This window comes from Lithobates pipiens, unplaced genomic scaffold, assembly GCF_037356315.1.
Source record: "Lithobates pipiens isolate NorthernLeopardFrog02 unplaced genomic scaffold, aLitPip1_a1.2 Scaffold_8, whole genome shotgun sequence".
Lineage (NCBI taxonomy): Eukaryota > Metazoa > Chordata > Amphibia > Anura > Ranidae > Lithobates > Lithobates pipiens.
In genome coordinates, this window is record NW_027507903.1 from 673,336,727 (window position 1) to 673,364,095 (window position 27,369).

A 27,369-nucleotide genomic window follows, 5' to 3' on the forward strand; every position below is an offset into this window, starting at 1 on the left:
TGCTTGGCCAATCATGAGCCAGCAATGCACTGCAAGCGGTCCACAAAGTTCTGAATTCGCCGAAACGATGAACGGCCGATGTTCGAGTCGAACACCGAGCTCATCCCTAACAGGGAGCAGTAGATCTCTGTCATGTCACTAGGCAAAATGGGGAAATGCCTTGTTTACATAGGCATCTACCCATTCTTCCGGTACGTGACACGATCACTGGACACCGCCGAACATCGAGTCCAGGGGTCCCACGGGCACAGAGCATGTGGCAGATGCGCACGCACCCACAATGCCGAATCTTAAAGGGGACGTACCTGTATGCCCATTTGGGAAGCTGTGCCATTGTGCCGACTAGGGATGAACCGAACACCCCCCGGTTCGGTTCGCACCAGAACTTACGAACGACCCCAATGTTCGTTACGAACGTTAGAACCCCATTGAAGTCTATGGGACTCGAACGTTCGAAATGGAAAGTGCTAATTTTAACGGCTAATATGCAAGATATTGTCCTAAAAAGGGTTTGGGGACCTGCTTCAGGGGACATGGGTCACTGCAAAAAAAAGTTTTAAAAACGGCCGTTTTGGCGGGAGCACTGATTTTAATGACGATTAAAGTGAAAAAAAAGGTGAAATATTCCTTTAAATATGGTGCCTGGGGGGTGTCTGTAGTATGCCTGTGAAGTGCCACGTGTTTCCCGTGTTTAGAACAGTCCCTGCACAAAATGACATTAAACGGAAATAACACCATTTAAAACTGCTTGCGGTTTTAATGTTATATCTGGTTCCTGCAATATGGTTGAAAATCATTGAGAAAAATGGCATGGGTAGCCCTCCATGCCCATTACCAGCCTATTTGGGTCTTGTACGCATATTAAGGGGAACCCCGTACCCATATTAAAAAAAGGAAATGCGTGTGGCCCCCAGGCCCTATATACTCAGAACAGCAGTATACAGGCGGTGCAAACAAGACAGGGACTGTGTAGGTTTGTTGTGTTAAGTTAAATCTGTTTGTAATTTTCAACCGGTACATTTTTAAAGTGTAGCTCCAGTCAAAAAAACTATTTTTAAGCTTTTTGGAAAACATAGGGAAGGGTTATCACCCCTGTATAATTTGTTTTGTCGTCCATCTTTTTTCATCTCACTTGCTGCTGTCTCCTTGCATTTGCAAGTAGGAGATGTTTGTAAGTTGGATGTTTGAAAGTAGGGGCCTGCCCTATATTATAGCGGTATGTACTGGGTACAGAGCACGCAGACAGCACGCACTATCTCCTAACACTACTGACTGCAAGCTCTATTATTAACCACTTGACCACTGGGCACTTAAACACCCTTAATAACCAGACCAATTTTCAGCTTTCGGTGCCCTCACATTTTGAATGACAATTACTCAGTCATGCAACACTGGACCTATAGGAAATGTTTGTCCTTTTTTTCACACAAATAGAGCTTTCTTTTGGTGGTATTTAATCACCTCTCAGTTTTTTATTTTTTGTGCTATAAAAGAAAAAAGACCGAAAATTCTGCGAAAAAATGAATTTTTCTTCGTTTCTCTTATAAAATTTAGCAGATTAGTAATTTTTTCTTCATAAATTTTGGCCAAAATTCATACTACTACATATCTTTGGTAAAAATAAGTACAAATTGGTGGATATTATTTGGTCTTTGTGAAAGTTATAGTCCACAAGCTATGGTGCCAATATCTGAAAATTGATCACACCTGAAGTACTGACGGCCTATTTCCTTTTTTTTTTTTTTTTCACAAAATTGTCATATTATCAGGTTATTTCACACACACAGCATATGCATACCACAAATTACACCCCAAAACACATTCTGCTATTACTCCCGAGTACGGCGATACCACATGTGTGAGACTTTTACACAGCGTGGCCACATACAGAGGCCCAACATGCAGGGAGCGCCATCAGGCGTTCTGGAGCACCCAGGCCAATTCTGACATTTCTCTCCTACATGTAAAAATCATCATTTATTTGCTAGAAAATTACAGAGAACCCCAAAACATTATATATTTTTTTTTTTTTAGCAAAGACCCTGGAGAATACAATGGTGGTTGTTGCAAATTTTTATCTTGCACGGTATTTGCGCAGCAATTTTTCAAATGCGTTTTTTTGGGGGAAAAAACTGTTTTGTGCTTAAAAAACAAACAAAAAAACAGTAAAGTTAGCCCAATGTTTGCATAAAGTGAAAGATGAAGTTATGCTGAGTAAATAGATATCAAACATGTCACTCTTCAAAATTGCACATGCCCGTGGAATGGCGCCAAACGTCGCTACTTAAAAAATCCCCATAGGCGACGCTTTAAAAATTTTTTTACTGGTTACATGTTTTGAGTTGCAGAGGAGGTCTAGGACTAGAATTATTGCTCTCGCTCTAACGTTCTCGGCAATACCTCACATGTGTGGTTTGAACACCGTTTTCATATGTGGGCGGGGCTTACGCATGCGTTCGCTTCTGCATGCGAGCACATGGGGACATGGGCGCTTTAAAAAAATTTTTTTTTTTTTATTGTTCATTTTACTTTATTTATTTTAGTTTGACATTTTTTCCCCAAAAATATATTTTTGATCACTTTTATTCCTATTACAAGGAATGTAAACATCCCTTGTAATAGGAATATGGGGTGACAGATCCTCTTTACAGTGAAATCTGGGGGTCAATATGACCCCACATCTCACCTCTAGGCTGGGAAGCCTGAAATAAAAAATTAAAAAAAGATTCTGGCTTTGATCGTACTGGCAAGTTGGTAGAAGCACCGGAGGGCGGTGAGGGGTGGGGGGCGTCTATGGCTGGGTATTTCAGGGTATCACCGAGTATGGCTGGGTATCTCCGAGTATGGCTGGGTATGGCAATTTATGGCAGGGTATTGCAGAGTATTGGCGGGGTATTGGCGGGGTACTACAGAGTAATAGCAGGGTACTGCAGAGTATTGGGGGGTACTCCAGAGTAATAGCAGGGTACTGCAGAGAATTGGGGGGTACTCCAGAGTAATGGCAGGGTACTGCAGAGTAATGGGGGTTACTGCAGAGTAATGGCGGGGTACTGCAGAGTAATGGCGGGGTACTGCAGAGTAATGGCAGGGTACTGCACTGCAGAGTAATGGCGGGGTACTGCAGAGTAATGGCGGGTACTGCAGAGTATTGGGGGGTACTGCAGAGTAATGGCGGGTACTGCAGAGTAATGGCGGGTACTGCAGAGTAATGGCAGGGTACTGCAGAGTAATGGGGGTTACTGCAGAGTAATGGGGGTTACTGCAGAGTAATGGGGGTTACTGCAGAGTAATGGCAGGGTACTGCAGAGTAATGGCAGGGTACTGCACTGCAGAGTAATGGCGGGGTACTGCAGAGTAATGGCAGGGTACTGCAGAGTAATGGCAGGGTACTGCACTGCAGAGTAATGGCGGGGTACTGCAGAGTAATGGCGGGTACTGCAGAGTATTGGGGGGTACTGCAGAGTAATGGCAGGGTACTGTAGAGTAATGGCAGGGTACTGCACTGCAGAGTAATGGCGGGGTACTGCAGAGTAATGGCGGGTACTGCAGAGTATTGGGGGGTACTGCAGAGTAATGGCAGGGTACTGCAAAGTAATGGGGGGTACTGCAGAGTAATGGCAGGGTACTGCAGAGTATGCACTGGTATTGCAGAGTATTGGCAGGGAATTGAGGGGTTAAATTCGGTGAGCAGCGATGTGGGCACTGCAGATGCAGTCCACATCGCTGCTGACACTGATCTCTTTCCCCTCCGCTGTACCGATCGGTACAGAGAGTGGAGGGAGGAACTGGCGTCATAACATGACGCCGGTTTGTTTACAAGTGATCACTCCGTCATTTACCGTGATCCGTGATGCGCCGGGTCCTGTGGACCCGGCGGTCACGGATGCTCTCGAGTGCGCGCCCCAGGGGGGCGGGCGAGAGCAGATATCTGGGAGGCCGTTAATTAACGGCCTCTCAGAGTTAAACAACCGCCCTGAAGCCGTTAATCGGCAATGGGCAGTTGTTAAGTGGTTAAAGCTAGATCACTAGCTATATAGGTGAGGTGAATATAGTGGTGTATACTGCGGTCAGGGCACAGACAATAACCACTACACAGCAGCAAGATAGGAAATCAGCCAAAAACGATCGGTGTGTACTGTGTTGAAGGTACACAGAACACCCACTGCTTCAGATGCCAACACACTACACGAGGCCACCTCAAAGGCGGCCTTATATAGTGTGGGGCGTGCACTACACAGCCTGAGCTATGATTGGCCACAGGCAGGATGCCTGTGGCCAATCATGGCTCTCCTCGCTGCTGGCGCTGCGATTGGCCAAGCATGCGGGGTCACAGTGCATGCTTGGCCAATCATGAGCCAGCAATGCACTGCGCCATCGCAGTGCATTGTGGGCCACACGAATTTTGACGCGAACGGCCCAAACGTTCGGAATTCGCCGAACGGCCGAACAGCCAACACGAAGCTCATCCCTAGTGCCGACGTATATCGTCGTGCACTGGTCGGCAAGCAGTTAAAATCACTGCTCCTGAAAAAAATAAAAACGTTTTTTCCATTGATACATGTCCCCTGGGGCAGGACCCGGGTCTCAAACACTTTTTATGGCAATAACTTGCATATTAGCCTTTAAAATGAGCAGTTTTTATTTTTCACATTCATGTCCCAATGGTGTTTGCATGTTCACACAAAGTTTTTGTTGTTTCGCAAGTTCTGGTGAGAAGCGAACTGGGGGGGGGGGGGGTTATTCGGCTCATCCCTAGTCAAGGGTACTAAAATCTGCTGTTTCCACCTGAATTCTGGGCTGGCCAATGAATGGGGGAGGTACAGGTGCTTCAGAAGTGATGGGCTGCTAATCAGGATTATCAAACACGTCAGGAAAGGCACTTTGGGCTTTACCGGCCTTTCTTTGAATTTTTGATGGCTGCGGGGCACTTCTTGTGCTAGCCACCGCACCAGTCAGGTACACATGACCTTAGCAGGGAACAGTACCCCATCATCAAAGCTATCTGTCAGGGTGCTCTCTACCAGTTTGTATACTGAGCCTGAATCTGACAGTGAGATCATTTACTTTGTAAGTGACAGTGATCTATTGATACTGCACTTGGGTGGGCTGGGCGGGACGGAAGGGCTAAATGCAGGTGCAGGTATCTGGGCTGATTCTAATAACGCCACATTTTTGGGAACACTGTACTATTGGGAACGCTAATATAGATCTGATCAGATCAAAGATATTAATCCGTTCAGATACTATACTAGTAATGGAGCTATATAGTGTGTGTGTGTGTGTGTGTTAGTGTACCCGGCCCTAATCTGACACTGTCTGGGATGGACGCTAACCCTAACTGACACTAAAACTGATGTCACCCGACAAGAGATCTGGACATTATACTAGTGACACTGTGACAGGGAGTGAAAGGGTTAACTCGGGGGGTCATCAGAGGGTTAAACCTTTATTAGGGAGTTAATAGGGAGTACCTTAAACCTACCTGGGCGTACCACTAACTGCCTTAACACTGATTAGTGTCACAAGTGACACCAATGCAGTGACCAAAAATGAAAAATCTGAAAACTGCAATTGGTGACACTGTGACAGGGATTAAAAGGGTTGACTGGGGGGGTGATCAAGGTGTTAAATGTATACCTACATGTCCTGGTGTCAGTGTAGTGTTGGTATACTCACAGTAGATGTCTTCTCCTCACTCGCTGGAAACTAAAAGGTTGTAGTGTCACAGTTTGCTGCCTATCACAGGATGCTGCGGAAGTGACGTTGTTGCGTACTGCGCATGCGCGATGCGATCCAAACACTCGCGCCGTGCGTTCCAACATAGTTTTGGCAATACAGTTCAGCAAAACCATCACATAATGTTACGGAAGTGATGTTACACACAACACAAACACGGGCCACGTTGTTGCATACTGCGCATGTGCGATGCGTTCCAAACACTTGCGCCGTGCGTTCCAACATAGTTTCGGCAATACAGTTCAGCGTAACCATCACATAATGTTACGGAAGTGACGTTACACACAACACAAACACTGGGCCGTTTGTTACAACACTAATACTTCCCTTGTTACCTAGTAGGTTTTGCATTGCTGGGACTTGTAGTGCCTATCCTGAGCTACATGCTTCAATGTTCAGTGTCCTCATCCCTATCCCCATGCTTCAATGTTCAGTGTCCTCATCCTTATCCCCCAGCTTCAATGTTCAGTGTCCATCCTTATCCCCGTGCTTCAATGTTCAGTGTCCTCATCCTTATCCCCGAGCTTCAATGTTCAGTGTCCATCCTTATCCCCGTGCTTCAATGTTCAGTGTCCTCATCCCTATCCGCGAGCTTCAATGTTCAGTGTCCTCATCCTTAACCCTGTGCTTCAATGTTCAGTGTCCTCATCCCTATCCCCATGCTTCAATGTTCAGTGTCCTCATCCCTATCCGCGAGCTTCAATGTTCACTGTCCTCATCCTTATCCCTGTGCTTCAATGTGCAGTGTCCTCATCCTTATCCCCGAGCTTCAATGTTCAGTGTCCTCATCCCTATCCCCCTGCTTCAATGTTCAGTGTCCATCCTTATCCCCGTGCTTCAATGTTCAGTGTCCTCATCCCTATCCGCGAGCTTCAATGTTCAGTGTCCTCATCCTTAACCCTGTGCTTCAATGTTCAGTGTCCTCATCCCTATCCCCATGCTTCAATGTTCAGTGTCCTCATCCCTATCCGCGAGCTTCAATGTTCACTGTCCTCATCCTTATCCCTGTGCTTCAATGTTCAGTGTCCTCATCCCTATCCCCATGCTTCAATGTTCAGTGTCCTCATCCCTATCCGCAAGCTTCAATGTTCAGTGTCCTCATCCTTATCCCTGTGCTTCAATGTTCAGTGTCCTCATCCTTATCCCCGAGCTTCAATGTTCAGTGTCCTCATCCCTATCCCCCTGCTTCAATGTTCAGTGTCCTCATCCTTATCCCTGTGCTTCAATGTTCAGTGTCCTCATCCCTATCCCCCTGCTTCAATGTTCAGTGTCCTCATCCTTATCCCCGAGCTTCAATGTTCAGTGTCCTCATCCTTATCCCTGTGCTTCAATGTTCAGTGTCCTCATCCCTATCCCCATGCTTCAATGTTCAGTGTCCTCATCCCTATCCGCAAGCTTCAATGTTCAGTGTCCTCATCCTTATCCCTGTGCTTCAATGTTCAGAGTCCTCATCCTTATCCCCGAGCTTCAATGTTCAGTGTCCTCATCCCTATCCCCCTGCTTCAATGTTCAGTGTCCTCATCCCTATCCGCGAGCTTCAATGTGAGGACGCTAAACATTGAAGCAGGGGGATAGGGATGAGGACACTGAACATTGAAGCACGGGGATAAGGATGAGGACACTGAACATTGAAGCTTGCGGATAGGGATGAGGACACTGAACATTGAAGCACAGGGATAAGGATGAGGACACTGAACATTGAAGCTTGCGGATAGGGATGAGGACACTGAACATTGAAGCATGGGGATAGGGATGAGGACACTGAACATTGAAGCACAGGGATAAGGATGAGGACACTGAACATTGAAGCTTGCGGATAGGGATGAGGACACTGAACATTGAAGCTCGCGGATAGGGATGAGGACACTGAACATTGAAGCACGGGGATAAGGATGGACACTGAACATTGAAGCTCGGGGATAAGGATGAGGACACTGAACATTGAAGCAGGGGGATAGGGATGAGGACACTGAACATTGAAGCAGGGGGATAGGGATGAGGACACTGAACATTGAAGCTCGCGGATAGGGATGAGGACACTGAACATTGAAGCACGGGGATAAGGATGGACACTGAACATTGAAGCTCGGGGATAAGGATGAGGACACTGAACATTGAAGCACGGGGATAAGGATGGACACTGAACATTGAAGCTGGGGGATAAGGATGAGGACACTGAACATTGAAGCATGTAGCTCAGGATAGGCACTACAAGTCCCAGCAATGCAAAACCTACTAGGTAACAAGGGAAGTATTAGTAACAGAACAAAACTCTGGATAGCCGCACTCCGGATTGTGTAAAAATTAGATGCCTTTATTTCTTCAAAATGCAAGTGCAAAACTTCATTGAACAAAACGTCACAGCAAAAAGGGAACAAAAAAGGATTTTTGAATAAAATAGCTAACGCGTTTCACGCTACAAACAGCGCTTACTCATAGCTAGCTTATGTTCTGAATAACAAACAAATATATACTGTTCATGTATAAGCACACCACAGTGAAATCAGAGGTAAAACCATGACAGCTGATAAGGCTATCATCATAGATTCTCCACACATGCATTCCACACCCAGTTGTTGGTTGGTGAAAATAACTGGGAAAGGAAAAAAGGGGAAAAAAAAGGTGAACATGTCTGTGTGTTGAAACGTGATTAGATGAAAAGTATAAATATGTAAAAAATATATATATATACATATAGAGGTGAAAATAACAAAGTGTGAAAATAAAAAGAAAAATGTACATATGTATATAGGCGTGTATAAATGTGTGTATATAAATATATTGGTGTAAAGGTGATAATAATACATATAATTGTGCACTAGTGCAGAATAACCTTTTAATGCATAGATAAAGAATATGAATAAATGTCATAAGATTCAAAGTAAAACAGTATTGAATGTTTATATGTATGTAAATAAACTCAAATATTTAGAGAATGAACTGTGTTATAACAGTGACAGGGATGAACCTGCACTAAACAAAATCACATCAGATCGATGGCCATATTTATGTGAACTGTTGGTGAAAAAAGAAAAGAATAATAATGAAAGAACCAATATGAAACCATACAATTGATGGACTTATTTCGATGACAAGTAGTATGCATGCATGGAAAATCCAAGATTCAGAAGCAGATCACAATTGCCAAATATTTCTAAAGTTGTACATACACCAACCAATCTCGTGTTTTTATCGATGTGTAAATTAATGTAAATACACCAATCAATGCATAAAATAAAGTATGTACCTGCAACTACCACTATAAAAAGACACAAATATACAAATATAACATGTAAAATAGTTGAATAAAAACAGAAACAAAAAAGAAAAACAAAAAACCTTTTAGAACCCTCACGGACACTAGAATAAGCCTAGACGCCTCAATCAAGTGCCTAAAACAGTAAATGCACCCAAATCAGGCGTATGCTTTAGGCAATCAACCATCTACTTGAATATTCCATAGATATTACGATTAATGGGCAAGAAAAGGAACAAACATTTTAACCCCTTCCTTCCTAAACTATAATTAACTCATGTTGTTCACACGGGTCGCCCATATAAAAACACCAATACAGCGACGTGCAGAAATGTCTGTAATACAATAAATGCAACTAGTGTACAGACACCAACTGTTCTACATAGAATAGTGATATATAGTGTGTAATCGCAGTGTATATAAAGTCACTTAGACATTTTTATATAGGTTGTGTAATATGAAAAGGAAATATCTCACTATAATGCTGTGAAACATCTCCTTTTCTTTGAAGACCAATGACCTGAGTGAATAGTATAAGAGAGTCTATGATGGAATAGAGGCAAGGATGCAATGGCTATAACGGGTGATTGAACATGATCAATTCCGCATAAGATAAAATGGTGATATATATAACCACAATATGTATAAACTCATGTGAACACGGTTTGTGGACTATATATATGCAGAAGGGATCACGCTACAATGCTGTGAGATCTCTTGATTTCTATTCCTTATTTTTATTATTATTTATTTATTAACCTAATGTAAATGACACCTCTCTAGATTATGTAAAGTGAAAAAATATATAAAGATTTACTTGTTAAAAGACTATAGTCGCGGAAAAAGAATATTTCCAGATCTGTACAATGGTTAAATGTGAAATGTGCTGTATATAAACCGCATCAATAAATTGCATAAACCGCAAAGTGTGTAATGCGGTATATACAAAATCCCCAATATCTGGGTTATATCAGTAAACCACATACATGTAAAATAGTGAGTGTGTCCCATATCTATGAGACTATACCCATGTAATGTATACTGTATCTGAAAATATCTATATATGGGTGACATTCACAAACTAGACAAACCCCCCTCTATAATCTTAGTAAATATGGGGAAGAAATGTCAATTACCACCCACTTGGTGTGTCTGACTAGCGCACACATGTATAATTTTAGACATTCACATGGATGTTATCATTTTGATCCCATGTGACAAGCTTGTAGAAGGTGTTATTGTGAATGAACCTATGACTATTATAACGTTAGATTTTGGGATGGCTGAAAAAGCTGATGGAAAATAAGAAACAGAACTGGAACACTAGTATATCATAAAAGGTAACATTAAATTGGGGTATAATCACATGAATTCAGGACCACCACACTGCCTCACTTATCCGCATTCTTGATAACTATGTTTATATCTGTTGACAATGATTTGAAAGCGTTTCTTTCAGCATTTGTTAAATTGTCAAGAAATGTTTTTTTATGACAAGTGCGAGCAAGGCGGGTCAAGTCTCTCTCCACCATTTTTTGGAATAAATCCAGATCCTTGCCCCTTGACTCGATAGGGTAAAAATTGGATCTAGTCTTAAATGACATTTTTAGGGAAACATCGATAGGGTCAAGGGGGAAGGAATCCGATTCCATAGCAAGATCCTGTAAATCTAATAATGCACAAGTATCACAAAACTTGACAGGTGAAGGAAGATCAGGAGACTCACCCCGCTCGCAGGTGTCAAAGGAAACCTCAGCTTCAATGTCTGTGGGAGAAATGTCCAAGAAATGTTTCTTGAGTGTTAAAGCTCGTGAAAACCTATTAACATCTAAAATAGTTCCAAACAAATCAAAGTGTCTATTGGGGCAAAAACCAAGTCTTCTTGATAATAAATGACATTCCTCTTTCAATAAAATTCTCTCTGAAACATTGATAACGTTTAGGGCTATCTTCTGGTTCTCGTTCGTGGCATGTGCTGAGTGTCCTTCGCGACTTCTGTGTTTCTTGCCCCCTCTCCTGACTTTTTTATGGATGATTTTTTCTTTTTGGTTTGACTGGATCTTTGAGGGTTTCCCGGTGACCTGATCTGTAGTAGATTTGATTGAAGTATTAGTGTTGTAACAAACAGCCCAGTGTTTGTGTTGTGTGTAACTTCACTTCCGTAACATTATGTGATGGTTTCGCTGAACTGTATTGCCGAAACTATGTTGGAACGCACGGCGCGAGCGTTTGGAACGCATCGCGCATGCGCAGTACGCAACAACGTCACTTCCGCAGCATCCTGTGATAGGCAGCAAACTGTGACACTACAAGGGCTCCACGAGGGGAGATGACATCACTTCCTCTACCTGTGTTTACATTACACATGTAAGAGGACAGTCTGCCATTCGCCAGAATTGATCAGCAGGTCCAGCCCAGAGATAATTGACTTGGGACTGTAGACTGATCGGTTCTGAAATCAATCCAATCGTTGTGGGGATGGCGTGGTGTGTGACCGACATACAATGATGGTGATTCACACAGGAGAGCCAAACCTGCCGCAGTACAACTGTGTCAGCTGGTCAGGAACCGGTTAATGTATTTTCTGTATTCTCTGTATTGAGGTAAAACAGCTTCTGCATGCAGCTCCCAAATCCCCCAATACTTACCTGAGCCTGATCTCCATCCAGCAATGTGCACAAGAACAGAGGCTCTCTTGGCTCTCTCCCTCCACATTGGCTCAGACACAGCAGTGGGAGCCATTGGCAGAGGAAGACTTGGGACTCTTTTATGGCAGACAAGGACTCATAAAGGGGAGTTAGGGATGTTCATCATTTCTTCTAGTGATGGGGGAGGGGTAACTTTCCTGGATTTATAACTCCTATCCTGCAGAAGGGAGACAATGACAGATGATATTTCGGGAGTATGAGTTGTATTGGTTATGGGACGGCCTTTTGTACAGAAGTGAGAACTGTCTGAGGTCTTTGTCTTCAGAGGAATGGATCTTGTTTTCTGTCTTTATTATGCTCAGGACAAAACATCCCATTCATAGATTTGTAAATATGAAATATTGGACATAAATAATTAGCATTTTCATTTTCAGCCCGCAGGTGGAGCTGAAATCTCTTTTTCACATGTTTACCTGCCTGTCCTTCCCAGATCACTGTACCATCCATGTTATTTACAGAGCTCAGTAGCTCAAGCTATAATTTCCCTTCATAACTGAATGACTCAAAGGAGGGGGAGGGGAGGGAGGAGCAGATTGCTGAAACCCACCGGAGTGACCTCACTGGATATTGTGTGAAAATTGAGGATGAATTGATCCGTGGTGTCTGTAGCTACAGAGGTCAGTGAGGTGTTGGTCACACGTGTGTCAGTACCATGTGATTATGTGACATTTATTCAGCATTTCTAAAGCCTGATAACCGCCTTCCATGCCTGCCATGAATATTACAATGGCGGCACACAACGCTGGTCACACAGGAGCGGCTGCGTTGTGTTGTGTTATAAATTAAGCCGCATGTCGCTGTCATGAGACATCCACGCTTGTCAGTCGCCTCCATTCATTTCATGGTGATGTCCAATAATTGCTGGGCATTGGAGGACAGACTGCGGAGGCTCCGGTATCCCAGAATGCACTGGGAAATAATAGAGAAGTAGGACAGAGCAGCTCCGGTCACTTCTGGTTGTACAGAACAGCCGTGTGGTAACTCCAATAGCTTCTGTGTGCTGGCAAAATCACCAACCAGCCGGAAATACAGACAGTGCCAGGCAGGAAATGTGTCACTGCACAGCCAAAAACCTCTTCCAATTATATATACTAAACAGCTGAACACAGAAGGATTCATCCACAAAATCCAACACCAAATACATAGAAAGACAACTGCGCAGCACTACAAGTGAGACTCCCTAAATCTAAAAATAGGATTTTTATTTCAAACGTTTAAACAATCCACACGTGTTTCAGCACAATTATACAGGAATTTTACAATGTTCGAAAAAACAATAGAATTAAGATATATTCAAAGTGCTCAATATTGACTTATGATTGGTGATAGACATGTGCAAAAGGAAAAAAATTGTTTTGTTTCCTTTTGTTTTAATTTGTTAATTAATTAATTTTGTTTAGTTATATTCGTTAAATTCATTAAATTCGTTTTAGGATTTTGTTTAGTTTTCTACCAGATTTGAAAAATTGGTCGCATTCGAAAATATTTCAGCCCAATTCGAAAATATTTCTACCGGATTCAAAAATATTTTTTGCGACCTGATTTTGGGGCCATGTATCTTGGGGTCACTTGGTGCTAGAAAACCCACATTTTGAGATGTTGTAGTGCTAGGTCTACTGTGTTTGCATACCAAATTTGGGGTTTCTAGCTACAAGTGGCCCTGAGATATGTGGCCCCAAATTCGGGTCGCAAAATGTCATTCTCTGCTGCAGAAAAATGCTTGACATTTTGTGACCCAAATTTGGGGCCACGTATCTCGGGGCCACTTATAGCTAGAAACCACAAATTTGGTATGCAATCACAATAGAACTAGCACTACAACATCTCCAAATTTGGGGTTTCTAGCACCAAGTGACCCTGAGGTACAGGGCCCCAAATTCGGGTCGCAAAATGTCAAGCACTTTTCTGCAGCAGAAAATGAAAATGAAATTTTGAAATGAAATTTTGTGACCCGAATTTGGGGTTACGTATCTCGGGGTCACTTGGTGCTAGAAACCCCAAAAAAATATAATATATTATATTCTGTTCTATTGTTTTTCTAGTCTATTTGCTATTTTATTATAATCTTTTCTATCCAAATTTAAAATTAATTAATTTAAAAACTTAAATTCAGGGGCGTGGCTAGCCGGGAAGGAAGATGGACGCCTGATTCCTCAGCTCGTCAACCGGGAGCTTTTACCTCACGACACAGGCCGACATCGACGAACCATCCGCGGGTATTCCGCACAGTAACGACCGTAGAAAACGATGAGCTCATCTCGGAAGAGACTCACGGATCGTAAACCTCAGAAACTCACTGAGTTTGCATACAAACCGGCGGATCGTTCCGCGCCCAGTCAAAATGGCGCCGACCGGACTGCACGAAGCGAGGCATACAATGTTCCGAACGATCCAGCGATGGATACCCTGGACACAGGTACTCCTTCTTCACCCCCCCTTGACCAAACGCTCGATTCTTTACTGGATACTCCGGCCAAAGCCAAAGTGTGGCTAGACACGCCACCGCAGCGGCCTCCCCACCCCCAAATTGAGTCCCAGGCTTCAGCTCCTCTGTTTTCTGGACAGGCCCTACAATCCTCCATGGCTGCCTTTCCCACAGCGGGCCAGCCAGTGCTGGACACAACTTTAAAGGAGATGCTCCTATCCCTCCAGTCTTCCTTAATGACTGATCTCTCCTCAATGTTCTCTAAAATCACATCTGATTTTAACTCTTTATCTGACAGAGTGACTAAAACAGAAACGGCAATGGCTGACTGTTCCATTACTGTCAATGACATAATTGACACCTGTGAGGATCTCAAAGAAGAACAATCCTGGATAAAAGCCAAACTGGCCGACCTCGAGGACAGGTCTCACAGGAACAACCTCAAACTGCGGGGGGTCCCCGAAAATGTTCCCCCTACTGATCTGCCACGCTACGCCAAAGAGCTCATTCGGGTTCTAATACCAGATATACCCCCACGCGACTTGATCATTGACCGCATTCACAGAATTGCCAAACCGCCCCACTTAGCGGCCTCGGTCCCTAGAGATGTGCTCATGCGGATCCATTTCTACCACGTGAAAGAAAGAGCACTACTAGGTGTGAAAGAAAAATCTCCTTTACCGTCTCCTTATACAGGAATCCAATTGTTCCCGGATCTCTCCAAATATACCTTGCAAATGAGAAGACATCTTAATCCAATCACCAAGTCGCTGCAAAACCACAAAATCCCCTACAAATGGCGCTATCCAGCCACACTCCTCATTGCCAAAAATGGTCACACACATGTGATTGGTACGCTTGACAAGGGTCTTCATCTCCTCCACTCCTGGGGTGTTGTGATTGAACCCCCCATCTCGATCAACCATCAAAGAGCTCAACCTGGGCCCAGTCGAAACCTTGACTTTAACAAATCCTAATGCCGCCTCACCTACTACTACTCGGCCGCTTTATGCTGTTCTGTTTCACGTTTTATTAGCTCTTGGGAGCTTTGCTCTACCGACACCCCACCTTTCGTTTCCTGGATATCCGAACTGTTCAACCCCTATTTGGAGGCTTTAGTAAGTGCTACTTGCACCCCTCCAACCAGTTTTCTTTGCATATTTTAATTTTCTTTTTTATTAATACCAACGCAAGTACATACAAAGCTACCAACCCCGAGCAGCCTAGAGTTCTGAGACAGATTTGTATCACTGGGACACACTAGTACCATCAAATTTCACTCTCTGCCTCTTCCTCTGTTTTATTTTAAATTTAACCAGCACAGTATTGCTCTATCCACAGCTCAGAGATCACTTGAACTCCCGTCTCCTTTGACTGTCACTTTTGTGCCTGGATACGTATAGCTTTTGCTCAATACTGAGTTCCCCTAACTGTGAGTGATCCCAATACACTACTCCACTGATTGTTCACTTTCTCCAATACAGGATGTCACTCACCATTGTATCTCTAAATGCCAATGGTTTAAACCATCCGGCCAAACGCCACTCAATGTGGAGAACTGCCTCTGACCTCCGTAGTGACATCATTTGCGTACAAGAGACCCACCTACTGCCAGAGGACACCCCGCTCTGCAAACACCATTTGTTTCCTCATGTCTTCCATGCCACTCATACCACGAAATCTAGAGGAGTTATGATCGCTGTCAAACACACTGTTGACTTCCAACTTCTAGATGCCACATCAGACCCAGAGGGTAGATACCTCATCCTCACCTGTAACATCAACCGAACAACCTATATGCTCCTTAATGTTTATGCCCCTAATTCCCTTCAATTGAGATTCCTCCACAAAGTACTCCGACTCGCAAAACCTGACCGAAAACACCGATTCATAATGTGCGGTAACTTCAACTTGACTCCAGATCCACTGATGGATTCTACATCTACTGCTACAAGACTCGGGTCACCTCTGAGAGACTTCATTTCCAACCATGACCTGTACGATATCTGGCGTTGCCATCATGGCTCTGAACGGGACTTTACCTTTTTCTCCGCCAGACATCGTTCTTACTCAAGAATAGATCTTTTCCTATCTGATAAGTGGACCTTGCAAAAAATTGTAGATTCTGCAATCCACACCACGACTTGGTCAGACCACGCCCCTATTTCTATTTCTATTGATACTTCCCATGCCTCCCCCACTGCTCACCTATGGAGAGCTAACAACTACCTCCTCCAAAACGATCAATACACATCAGAAATCTCAACCCATATTGCAGATTATTACCAGCTCAACAAGGGCACTGTGTCTGATCCAGGAGTGGTGTGGAGTGCCCATAAAGCATATGTGAGAGGGGTACTCATAAAATTGGGTTCCCTCCACACAAAAAAAGAGGACGCAACGTTTTGACGAATTAACAGCCCAAATTTCTGCATTAGAACTGAAACATAAATCAGACCCTAGTCACATATTGACAGACCAATTATTGTCCCTCCGTCAGGATCTCAGGACCTTTTTGCTCCACTCTTATGAACATTTCCTGAGGAAAGTGAAAGCAACAGCGTACTCAACCTCTAATAAGGCAGGCAAAAAACTAGCGCAACGCATAAAAGGGCGACGCCTTAAGACCAAAATTACCCATTTGATTCACCCCCATACCAAAATTAACCTTAACGACCCCCAGGACATTGCTGACGCCTTTAGTTCCTATTATAGTGACCTGTATAACCTTGCACGAGACCCTACTATCCCACAACCTTCGCAAACTAATATCGACATTTTCCTCCAAAATCTGGACCTCCCCACATTGACTGCAGACCAATTGACCGAACTCAATGCCCCGCTCTCTGAACAAGAAATTTTGGAAACTATCAAAACACTGCCAAATGGCAAATCTCCAGGCCCAGACGGACTCACTGGAGAATATTTTAAACAATTTGCTCCAATTCTAGTCCCCCATTTGACTGAACTTTTTAACAACGTTGCCTCCTCTTCTACTTTTAATAAAGAATACTTAAAAGCATTTGTGATAACTATACCTAAGCCAGGGAAAGAACCGAATGTCCCCCAAAACTTCCGCCCAATTTCACTATTAAATCAAGATCTGAAAATATACGGCAAAACTATTGCCCGTAGACTAATTAACATCATGCCCCACCTCATTCACCAGGATCAGGCAGGTTTCACCAAAGGGAGGCAAGCCCCCGATGCCACCAGAAGAATGCTCAACTTAATCCACCACGCACAATCAACAGGAACGCCTTCTCTGCTTCTCTCTTTGGATGCAGAGAAGGCGTTCGATAGAGTTCACTGGCCCTACCTCACCTCAGTCTTGAAAAAGTTTGGTTTTACAGGTCTTATATTAAATGCCATCATGGCACTATATACTACTCCGGAAGCACAAGTATTCACGGAAGGAATGTTATCCCGCCCATTTTCCATCACCAATGGTACCCGCCAGGGTTGCCCCCTATCACCCCTTATTTTCAACTTAGTTATGGAACCCCTGGCTGAACATATAAGGTCTCTTTCTACTATCACTGGTATAACAATTGGCCCTATTTCCCATAAAATTTGCTTGTTCGCAGATGATGTCATCTTGAGTCTTACTAACCCGAACTCTTCCCTGGCTGAGGTTCATAGACTACTTAAATGGTTCAGCTCGGTATCACTTTACAAAGTAAATGAGTCCAAATTCCTCATACTTGATATAATATTGACGCCACCATGAAAAATCTCCTGCAAATACAATATCCATTTCAATGGGCATCTACTACATCCCATATCTTGGCATCCAATTACCAAGATCCCTAAAACATCTCTACTCGGTCAATTTCCCTACACTCTTACACAACATACAACAAACATCACAGAAACTAGCAAATCATGAACTTTCATGGACTGGTAAACTCGCCACCTTCAAAATGATTTGCCTCCCCCAAATCCTCTATTTCTTCCGCACACTTCCTATCCCTCTCCCTACTACATTCTTCCGTTCCTTACAAACAATATATAATAAATACCTCTGGAAGGGGAAGAAACCCCGGTGTGCTCACTCATATCTCATCAAACACAAAACAGTGGGCGGAATAGGCTCCATAGACTTTAAAGACTACCACTCAGCAGCCATATTAGCCCAACTTCCACATTGGCTTTGCCCACAACCACTCACTCCTTGGGCCCAGATAGAACGACAAACGATCACTAACACTGATTTAAAATACTGGCTGCTCAGTATACCTCTAGGCACTAACATTCCGACCTACTTATCCCCGACTATGAAAGCGTCGGCCCTGGCATGGCGTAGACTTGTTAACAGGCTTCCCAAAACTCCTTCCCCCAACTTTAGTATTCCTTTAGAAACACTTACTCATTTAACACCTGACTTACCGACTTCACTCTGGTCCATCAAAGGTATTCATACTCTCCAACACTTGTACCAAAACCACCATCTCAAACCCTTCTCCCAACTGCAATCTGAATATAATCTTCCCAGCTCAGAATACTTTACTTACATGCGCATCAGGCACTGCTTATCTAATACGCCTTCCCTGCTGTATACAATTCCCCCTAAGACTTGGAAGTTTCTCAATAATATGACTTCAAATATTAAGGGCATAACTCACTTTTATAATCTCCTACAACACAAACACACCTTCCTTAAATTGGCTCCCCATCATAAATGGGAGACAGACTTAGCACACTCGTATACGGACGACCAGTGGCAATTGGCAATAAATGTTACCTACAAATATACAAAGTGTGCAGCATTGTGGGAACTCATGCAAAAAATCTCATTAAGGTATTACCTCACCCCAACTAGATTAGCATCCTTCGATCCCCATTCCACCAATAGATGTTGGAGGTGCAAATCAGAAACCGGAAACTTAATTCACATCCTATGGGCTTGCCCTCATCTAAAACAATATTGGGAGGATGTTTTCAATCTCATTTACTCAATTACTAACTGCACTGTGCCCCAGACCCCTGCATTGGCTATACTCAATTTGACCATTGATCAAATTCCTCACAACATGAGATGTGTCGCCACACATATATTACTTGCTGCCAGGCTCAATATCACCAGACACTGGAGATTGGACACCCCTCTCACTTTAGCGCAAGTGTCAGATATAGTGACTCTACATTGCAACTACGAGTCCGGGTTGACAATGGGCAGTGGTCGGTCTTCTAAAACCGCTGCTAATTGGCAACCCTGGATAAAGTGGAACTCAGCTGTGACTAGTACTCCATGATGGTAATTTTTAGACCTAGTCCTGAATTCTTGACCGAGCAATACTAGATACTATCTTTTACTTGTTCCTTGGATTACCCCCCTTTTTTTTACTATATCTCCAATGAAATGACACTTTAGTCTACCGACCTCAAGGGAGGATCTCCCATTGGTGTGGCACTAATGATCCCCTACGGGGTGCTACACTGGTGGGAATTCTGGTTACGCTTTCTCGGGTCATACTACTTACCTTGTTTTTCTTTTTTCCCTTTCTTCCTTTTTATTTCTTTATATACATTTTTGAATTACATTACCTACTGTTGTATACGTGTAACAGTGTTAAACATCGAAACCATTGTATACGTTATGTATTGACGTTGCTGTTCGACGTACTGTGTTAATTGTACCTGTAACTCTATACTATACTCAATAAAAAACTTAAAGTCGAAAAAAAAAAGAAAAAAAATTAAATTCATTCTATTCGAAATTCAAATTTATTCTATTCGAAATTAGAATTTCAGAAGATGGTTGAATATTCCATTTTATTCTATTAAATTATATTTTTTCTATTCTGTTCTAATCTTTTCTATTTGAATTAGAAATTTTGGAGGATGGTTAGTTACTTACTTATATACATCTGTCACATCAGCTTCTCATTTTGGGGCCCTGTACCTCGGGGTCACTTAGTGCTAGAAACCCCAAATCTGGAGATATTTTAGTGCTAGTTCTACTGTATTTGCATACCAAATTTGGGGTTTCTAGCTACAAGTGGCCCCGAGATACGTGGCCCCAAATTCGGGTCGCAAAATGTCATTCTCTGCTGTAGAAAAGTACTTGACATATTGTCCATATCTCGGGGTCACTTGGTGCTAAGAACCCCACAACTTGTGGCAGGTCACGTGGTACTCAGGGCAGGTGTCGTGGCAAGTGGACAATACACAACTTGTGGCAGGTGTTGTGGCAAGTGGACAAATACAATAAACAACTTGTGGCAAGTGGACAATGACATACAGCATATGCACTTGCCTTGTGATCGACATCTGTGACTTCAGGCATGCTGACAACTTCATTGATGTGATAAATATAAATGAAATAAGATGTGTGTGTGTTTTTTGCACTGGTACACTTGCAGTGTGAGAAGTTGATGTGACAGATATATATAAGTAACTAACCATCTTCCAAAATGTCTAATTCAAAAAGAAAAGATTAGAACAGAATAGAAAAAATATATAATAAAAATATAAAAAAATATATAATTTAATAGAATAAAATAGAAAGAATATACAACAATGTTCTGAAATTCTAATTTTGAATAGAATAAATTAGAATTACGAATAGTATGAATTCAAATTTTTAAATTCATTAATTTTAAATTTGGATAGAAAAGATTATAATAAAATAGAAAATAGACTAGAAAAATGGGGGGGCGTGGCTCGGCACCGTACCAAGATGGACGCGTGATTCTCTAGCTCCCGTCCAGTCGGCCCTGCAAATTTAGCTTTCGGCTTGTAACCCACTGATTAACGGCGGGAATTATGGAGAGACAGGAGGACAAAACAGCAGGGGCCCGATCACGATCACCGGCGGAACCGGAATCGCACTCAGCCCGGCAAATCCCTGAGATCTTCAAAACGCGGCCTAGAGGCAGCTCTCAGGCCTCCACTGCAGCGCCGTCGCGTGCACACCGCTCCCACAGCAGAAGCCCGCATAGGGACAGAGGAGATCCAATGCCTCGAGCACAATCAGCCATCAGCATAGAGGATCTCAGGTCGGTGGCAGCGGATATTAAATCCACCCTAGCTGCGGCAATAGCGGACCTCAGGGATGACCTACACTCCATTTCTGAGAGAGTGGAAGACATGGAGATCACACAAGCCCGCCATGATGCCTCTCTCTGCCAGGTCCAGCAATTAACAGAATCACACGCCATCCACCTGCGGGAGATTAACCGCCATATGGAGGACCTGGACAATAGGGGGAGACGTCGGAACTTGAGGGTGAGGGGTATTCCGGAGTCCGTTGAGCCCGCCAACCTTGCCCAAACAGTAACTACAATTTTTAATGACATCCTTGAAAGGCCTGCAGAAACACCGATTGTCTTTGAAAGATTGCACAGAGCCCTGGGGCCTAGAAACAGAGAAGCAGACCCTCCACGTGACATCGTGTGCTGCCTCGTGGAGTTCCCGATTAAAGAAGAGATACTCCGTAAGGCCAGATCAAGAAACCAAGTAATGTTTGAAGGAGTACAGATAAAGATATTTCAGGATCTCTCAAACATCACGCTGCAGCGCAGAAGAGAACTCAGGCCACTGCTAGATGTCCTACGAGACAGAGCGATACAATACAGATGGAAATTCCCCTTCTGCCTATCGGTAAACCACCAAGGCCGTACGGCAGATTTGAGGGTACCGGAAGACATCGAGCACTTCTGCGCCACCATCGACATTCCAGTGGTAAGCTTACCAGACTGGTACAGCGACTTCAGACTTCCGACACCCGTCAGATCCACTTCTATGGAAGGCTTAGAGGAAGCAGGAAATTTTAGCCTTGGAAGACGCCGCAGACCAGTTCCAGCCCCCTCTTTCCAACAACCACACCCGAGGGAGAGAGACATACCCAGGAACGGCTGCCCTTCAGCTTCTCCGGCCCATCGTAGAGCCCGGATCAACTGAGCGCATGATACGTAAGCTTATACGAATTACTCTTGCTTTGAAATGTTGTCGACCTCACAGTCCGATTTAGTCCCACTCTTCGTTTCATTTCTATAACTGTGCACCTGTCTCTGACTTAGTTACCTGTCAGTTGTAACTAAAGCCATTGTGCAGCAAGTCGGATATTCAAGAGTTTCCTGATCTATCCTTCCTCCCCCTACGGCAACCGAGAGTTAGATCCTGAAGACGAACCAGCGAAGCTCACGCTTTCCTATGTGTACGGTTCGGATCCTTATTGTCAGAGGTAACAGTCTTTTCCTCGAACGCTCCGACAGTTCCTTCCCATTCGTTGAAGGTGAACGTTTTTGCGACTACGGACAAAACAGGGATTGTGAAAGATCTGGTGAACGTTCGTATATCCCAGGTACGAAACCTTATGACACACACTTCCATGTGCATATCTTAAAAGTCGTTTAGACGATCGATTATCCCCTACGATCCCCCACAAAGGAGGAGAAAAGAACAATAAGTTTAGCCGGAACTGAGTTTTTCTCTACAGACAGAAGAAAAGAAACAGAACTGTAAACGAAGGTAACCACTCACCTAGAAGTGCTGCCCTATCAGAACCATATCAAAGAATCGTTGGAGAGACGACTCCCCCTTTTTTTTTTCTTTTTCTTTCTCCAACATTCACTTAGGACATGCTGGCCCTCAGTATAGTTTCTCCCCAAACAGGCATATGAACCGTACCTCACCACTCAGATTGTAGTTCCTTTCCATATAAATCAGCACTTCAAGCTTAATAAGAGGGAAGCTTCTCACGACAGGACTCCAGTCCTTCAGACTAAATTTAGGTCCAATTCGTTGGGGGATCAGGCATCTGATGGCACAAATACCACTTACCGTTGCCCTAATAAGTAAAGATACGCCTGCAGGGGGAGTGCAATGGGGAAAAGGATTTATAATGTTCTCCTCGGTTACTGCTATGATAAATAGGAAACCATTGAGAAGCTCCCCTCTTTTCCCTTTGACATATTAACATTAGAATTTGTTATGGGTGGAAGGAGAAGAGACATAGTGGTTTGCGCTTAGTATTGTATCACTGTTCTATGAGGTCCTTTCGAACCACTTCAGCAGGTGCACACTTTTCGGTTGCTTATTTACCCTACATGTTAATGAGAGTTGTTATGGCCTGTGAGGTCTCAAATGTTTGGTTTACCACACTCCATGTTGTGATCTGTCACATACACTAAAGTCTTCTCCTCTTTAGTCCTCTTAAGTATTACCTATATGTTTCCACCAGATAGGTTTGTTTCTTTTTTATCTTTTTTGAATATTGGGATCTCGCAATGTGTGTGCAACTTTTCACCGGATGCCTCAGGTAGTCATTGCTGTCCAAGATTCTACGAGATCCATCTTTATATCTACTGGTTTGATCTCTATGTTATTTAACATGTTTATGCATTTTCAGACAACAAGCTCATCTAGAGCCCTGTGACTTACAGTCGCACAGGGCCCACCTATACGCACGCCTCCGGTCACTTGACTGGCGTAAGCCAAGCCACTCAGCCTTATGGCCATTACTGGACACCAGAGCAAGTACATTTTGGTACTTTGCACACCACCCCCACAAGATCGACGCAGGTAGTCACGGTCGACTATCCCAGCAACTAGTATATAGAATCTTAGGGACGACTGGTTCGCCCCCATAACCGGTATCACCCATAACCCCTGCCCCTCCTAAGATACTAGTTCTCAAAACACTTCCTTTTTGCCCTACTACTCCCCCCCCCCCTTTTTTTTTTTTCTTTCTCCTTTTTCTCTTCTTCTCTCCTTCCCCCCCCCCCCCCCACACCTACCTCTTCTCTTTCGTGTTCTTTGCCTCCCGGGATTCCTTAGACTCACTTATATAGCGGCATCTGCTTCCCTTTATTATCAGTCTAACTACCCCGATCATCATGCCCTCTCCGTATTCACCTAATAAAAATACCTCCCTGAAAATAATTTCAATGAATGCAAAAGGTCTGAACTCCCCAGAAAAACGATCCCAAGTACTGACGAACATGAAAGCTATGAAAGCTGATATTATTTTCTTCCAGGAAACGCACTTCCGACAGGATTCCGTACCCAAATTACAAAACCAAGCATACCCCCATAGTTTCCACGCAACCTCATCCACCTCCAAGGCTAAAGGGGTTTCCATCCTGTTCTCTAGAAATATAGCGATCCAAATTGCAGACACTATCGCAGACACAGAAGGTAGATTTCTCTTCCTGAAAGGGACCATCAATGGTAGATCCGTAACTCTAGCAAACATCTATAGCCCGAACACATCTCAAGTTAAATTCTTCTGGGAGACAATCAATCGATTATCCTCCTTTCAAGAAGGTCTTTTAATTTTTGGAGGTGATCTGAATGTACCTCTGGAACCAATTTTAGATACCTCCTCAGGTACATCCCATCTCCCTTACAGGGCCATTAAACAGATAAGAAAAAGTCTCCAAAATCTCTTACTCCATGACACCTGGAGGACACTTTTCCCCCAGGAAAAAGACTACACCTTTTACTCTGCACCGCATAATAAGTATTCACGCATAGACGGTATCTTTATTCAACAAGAAACTCTTGACTTTTTATATTCGGCCACAATTGAACCTATGACCTGCTCTGACCACCACCCGGTCTCAGCAACGCTTGTTTTCCCTGACAAGCGATCCGGCAAACATGTCTGGAGACTAGACGCCAGCATTTTGTCTGACCAGATTAACACATCGGACATTAGGGAATGCCTGACGAATTACTTTAGAGAAAATGACACGCCTGATGTTTCTCATTTAACACAATGGGAAGCCCACAAAAGTGTGGTAAGGGGGAAGATTATCGCTATTGCTTCAGCAATTAGAAAGAAGAAAGCAGCTAAACTAGCGACCCTCTTCTCCAGACTCAATTCTTTAGAAGCCACACATAAACACACTCTAGCTCAAAACACGCTCACAGAACTTTTGGAGGTGCGCTCCCTCATCAGGGAAGACTTAGAGCTCAGAATGAAAAGAAAGTTTATTCTCACGAAAAAACTTTTTTACGAATTCGGAAATAAATCTGGGCATCTCTTAGCCCAGGCCCTCCACACGAGGAAGGCAAAACATACAATCCACCTACTCCACTCCCCGAAGGGTAAACCCATTACGAAAAATCAAGACATTGCACGGGAATTTGAGAGTTACTACAAATCTTTATACAACCTTGACCTTACCAAACCTGACAACCTCCCCTCTCGACTGAAAACCGAAAAACTGCGTTCTCTCCTTGACAATCCGTCTCTAAAAAAGATACGCCCAGCTATCGTTGACACTTTAGACGCCCCAATCGCCATTTCAGAATGGAAACAAGCGGTAAAACAACTAAAGCCTGCTAAAAGCCCAGGCCCGGACGGCCTCACGGCGGCCTATTATAAGACCTTTACGGACACCCTACAAAATCCTTTTCTTAAAGCTTTTAATTCGACTGCTTCCACTGGGTCACTCCCTACAGGGCTTCTGGAAGCCCACATTGCAGTAATCCCGAAACCAGACAAGGACCCCACTAATACAGGGAACTACAGGCCAATCTCGTTACTGAACGTGGACCTAAAGATTTTCTCAAAAATTCTGGTAAACAGATTGCTTCCTCTGATTCCAGATCTCATCTCAAACGACCAAGTAGGTTTCGTCCCTGGACGCGAAGCTAGAGACAATACACTCAAGGCCCTTAATCTACATCACCTCATCACTCATTCGGGCCAAAAGGGGTTTTTCTTGTCCCTAGATGCAGAAAAGGCGTTTGACAGAGTGTCATGGGACTACATGGAAGCTGTGCTCCGCACACTAGGTATGGGCCCTAACATGCTGAACTCTATCCTAGCATTATACTCTAATCCAACAGCTAGAGTAAAAGTTAATGGCACTCTGTCAGACGCCTTTCACATACGCAACGGCACGCGACAAGGATGCCCGCTGTCTCCCATCCTTTTTATACTAACACTAGAACCCTTTCTTGAACAGCTAAAAAACAACCAAAACATCAAAGGGATTCGCACCAGACTTAAAGAATTTAAATACGCCGCCTTCGGGACGATATTCTACTTTTCTTAACTGAACCTATAACTACCCTCCAGAATCTCCTAGCCGATTTCCAATCATTCCAAACTATATCTAATCTCAAAATTAATTTCACGAAGTCATACGCACTCAACATTTCCTTAACGCAGGACACAGTACAACAATGCGAGAATAACTTTCCGTTTAAATGGAGAACCGACCACATAACATATCTTGGTATTCAAATTCCCCCCAAGCTCGTTGATCTATATTCTAAGAACCATTTACCCTTATTAAACAAGCTAATCCTGGACCTTCAAAGATGGAATAGGCCGATTTTTTCCTGGTTCGGCAGGGCGGCCATTCTCAAAATAAACGCTCTTCCGAGACTTCTTTATATCCTACAGGCAGTTCCTATTCGGCTCCCAACAACATTTTTCAAAACATATAAATCTATTTGCTCCAGATTTCTCTGGAATGACCGAAGACCCAGGATTAGCTCCAAATTTCTAACACGCCCAAAAGCTCTAGGTGGCATAGGCCTACCTGACATACTTAACTATTGCTATGCCGTACACCTGTCTCGAATTGCTGATTGGAATCTACATGCAACCTCTAAAGACTGGGTCTCCATAGAATCATCCTTCTCACACGCACCCCTTGGCTCTACTCCTTGGTTCAACCCGAACAAAATCCCATTGACTATAAAGAGTCACCCATTAATTGGCCCGACTCTACATTATTTCCAACTAATTTGCAAGCGATCACAGATATCATCTATTCCCGGCCCGTTAACGACATTCAAACTAAACCCAGACTTTCCCCCAGGTTTATCCACCCACTTCCCGAGCCCGGACCGGACGCCAACCCAAACTAGAGCAGGCAACTTTTTTTCCAGAGGTGAATTACTATCTACATCAGACATTACAGAAACACTAGAGATGCCCCCCATCCCCCAATGGCCGTATATCCAAATCTCCCACTTCCTCCGCTCACTGAATAAAAATCTTGACTGCTCCCGTACACAAACTCCCTTTGAAAAATTATGTTCCCAACAATCCCCACAAAGACACCTGATAGCCCTTACGCATGCACTGCTCTTCGACCATTTAAGCCCAAGGGATTACGTCGCTTGCAATCGCTGGGAAGAGGACTTGAACCTCTCCTTGACTGACGAACAATGGAGTAACATTTTCTTAACCACACATAAGGGCACATTAAATGTTAATTCCCAAGAGAATAATTACAAAGTCCAAACCAGGTGGTACCATACACCAGCGAAAC

General features: G+C 43.6%; 1 protein-coding gene across 1 annotated transcript in view; it reads right to left on the reverse strand.

The window, feature by feature from the left end:
• Nucleotides 1-27,369, reverse strand: part of LOC143961962 (NACHT, LRR and PYD domains-containing protein 12-like) — a 145,251-nt gene that overhangs the window by 96,355 nt on the left and 21,527 nt on the right. The gene's annotated exons all lie outside the window — the stretch shown is intronic.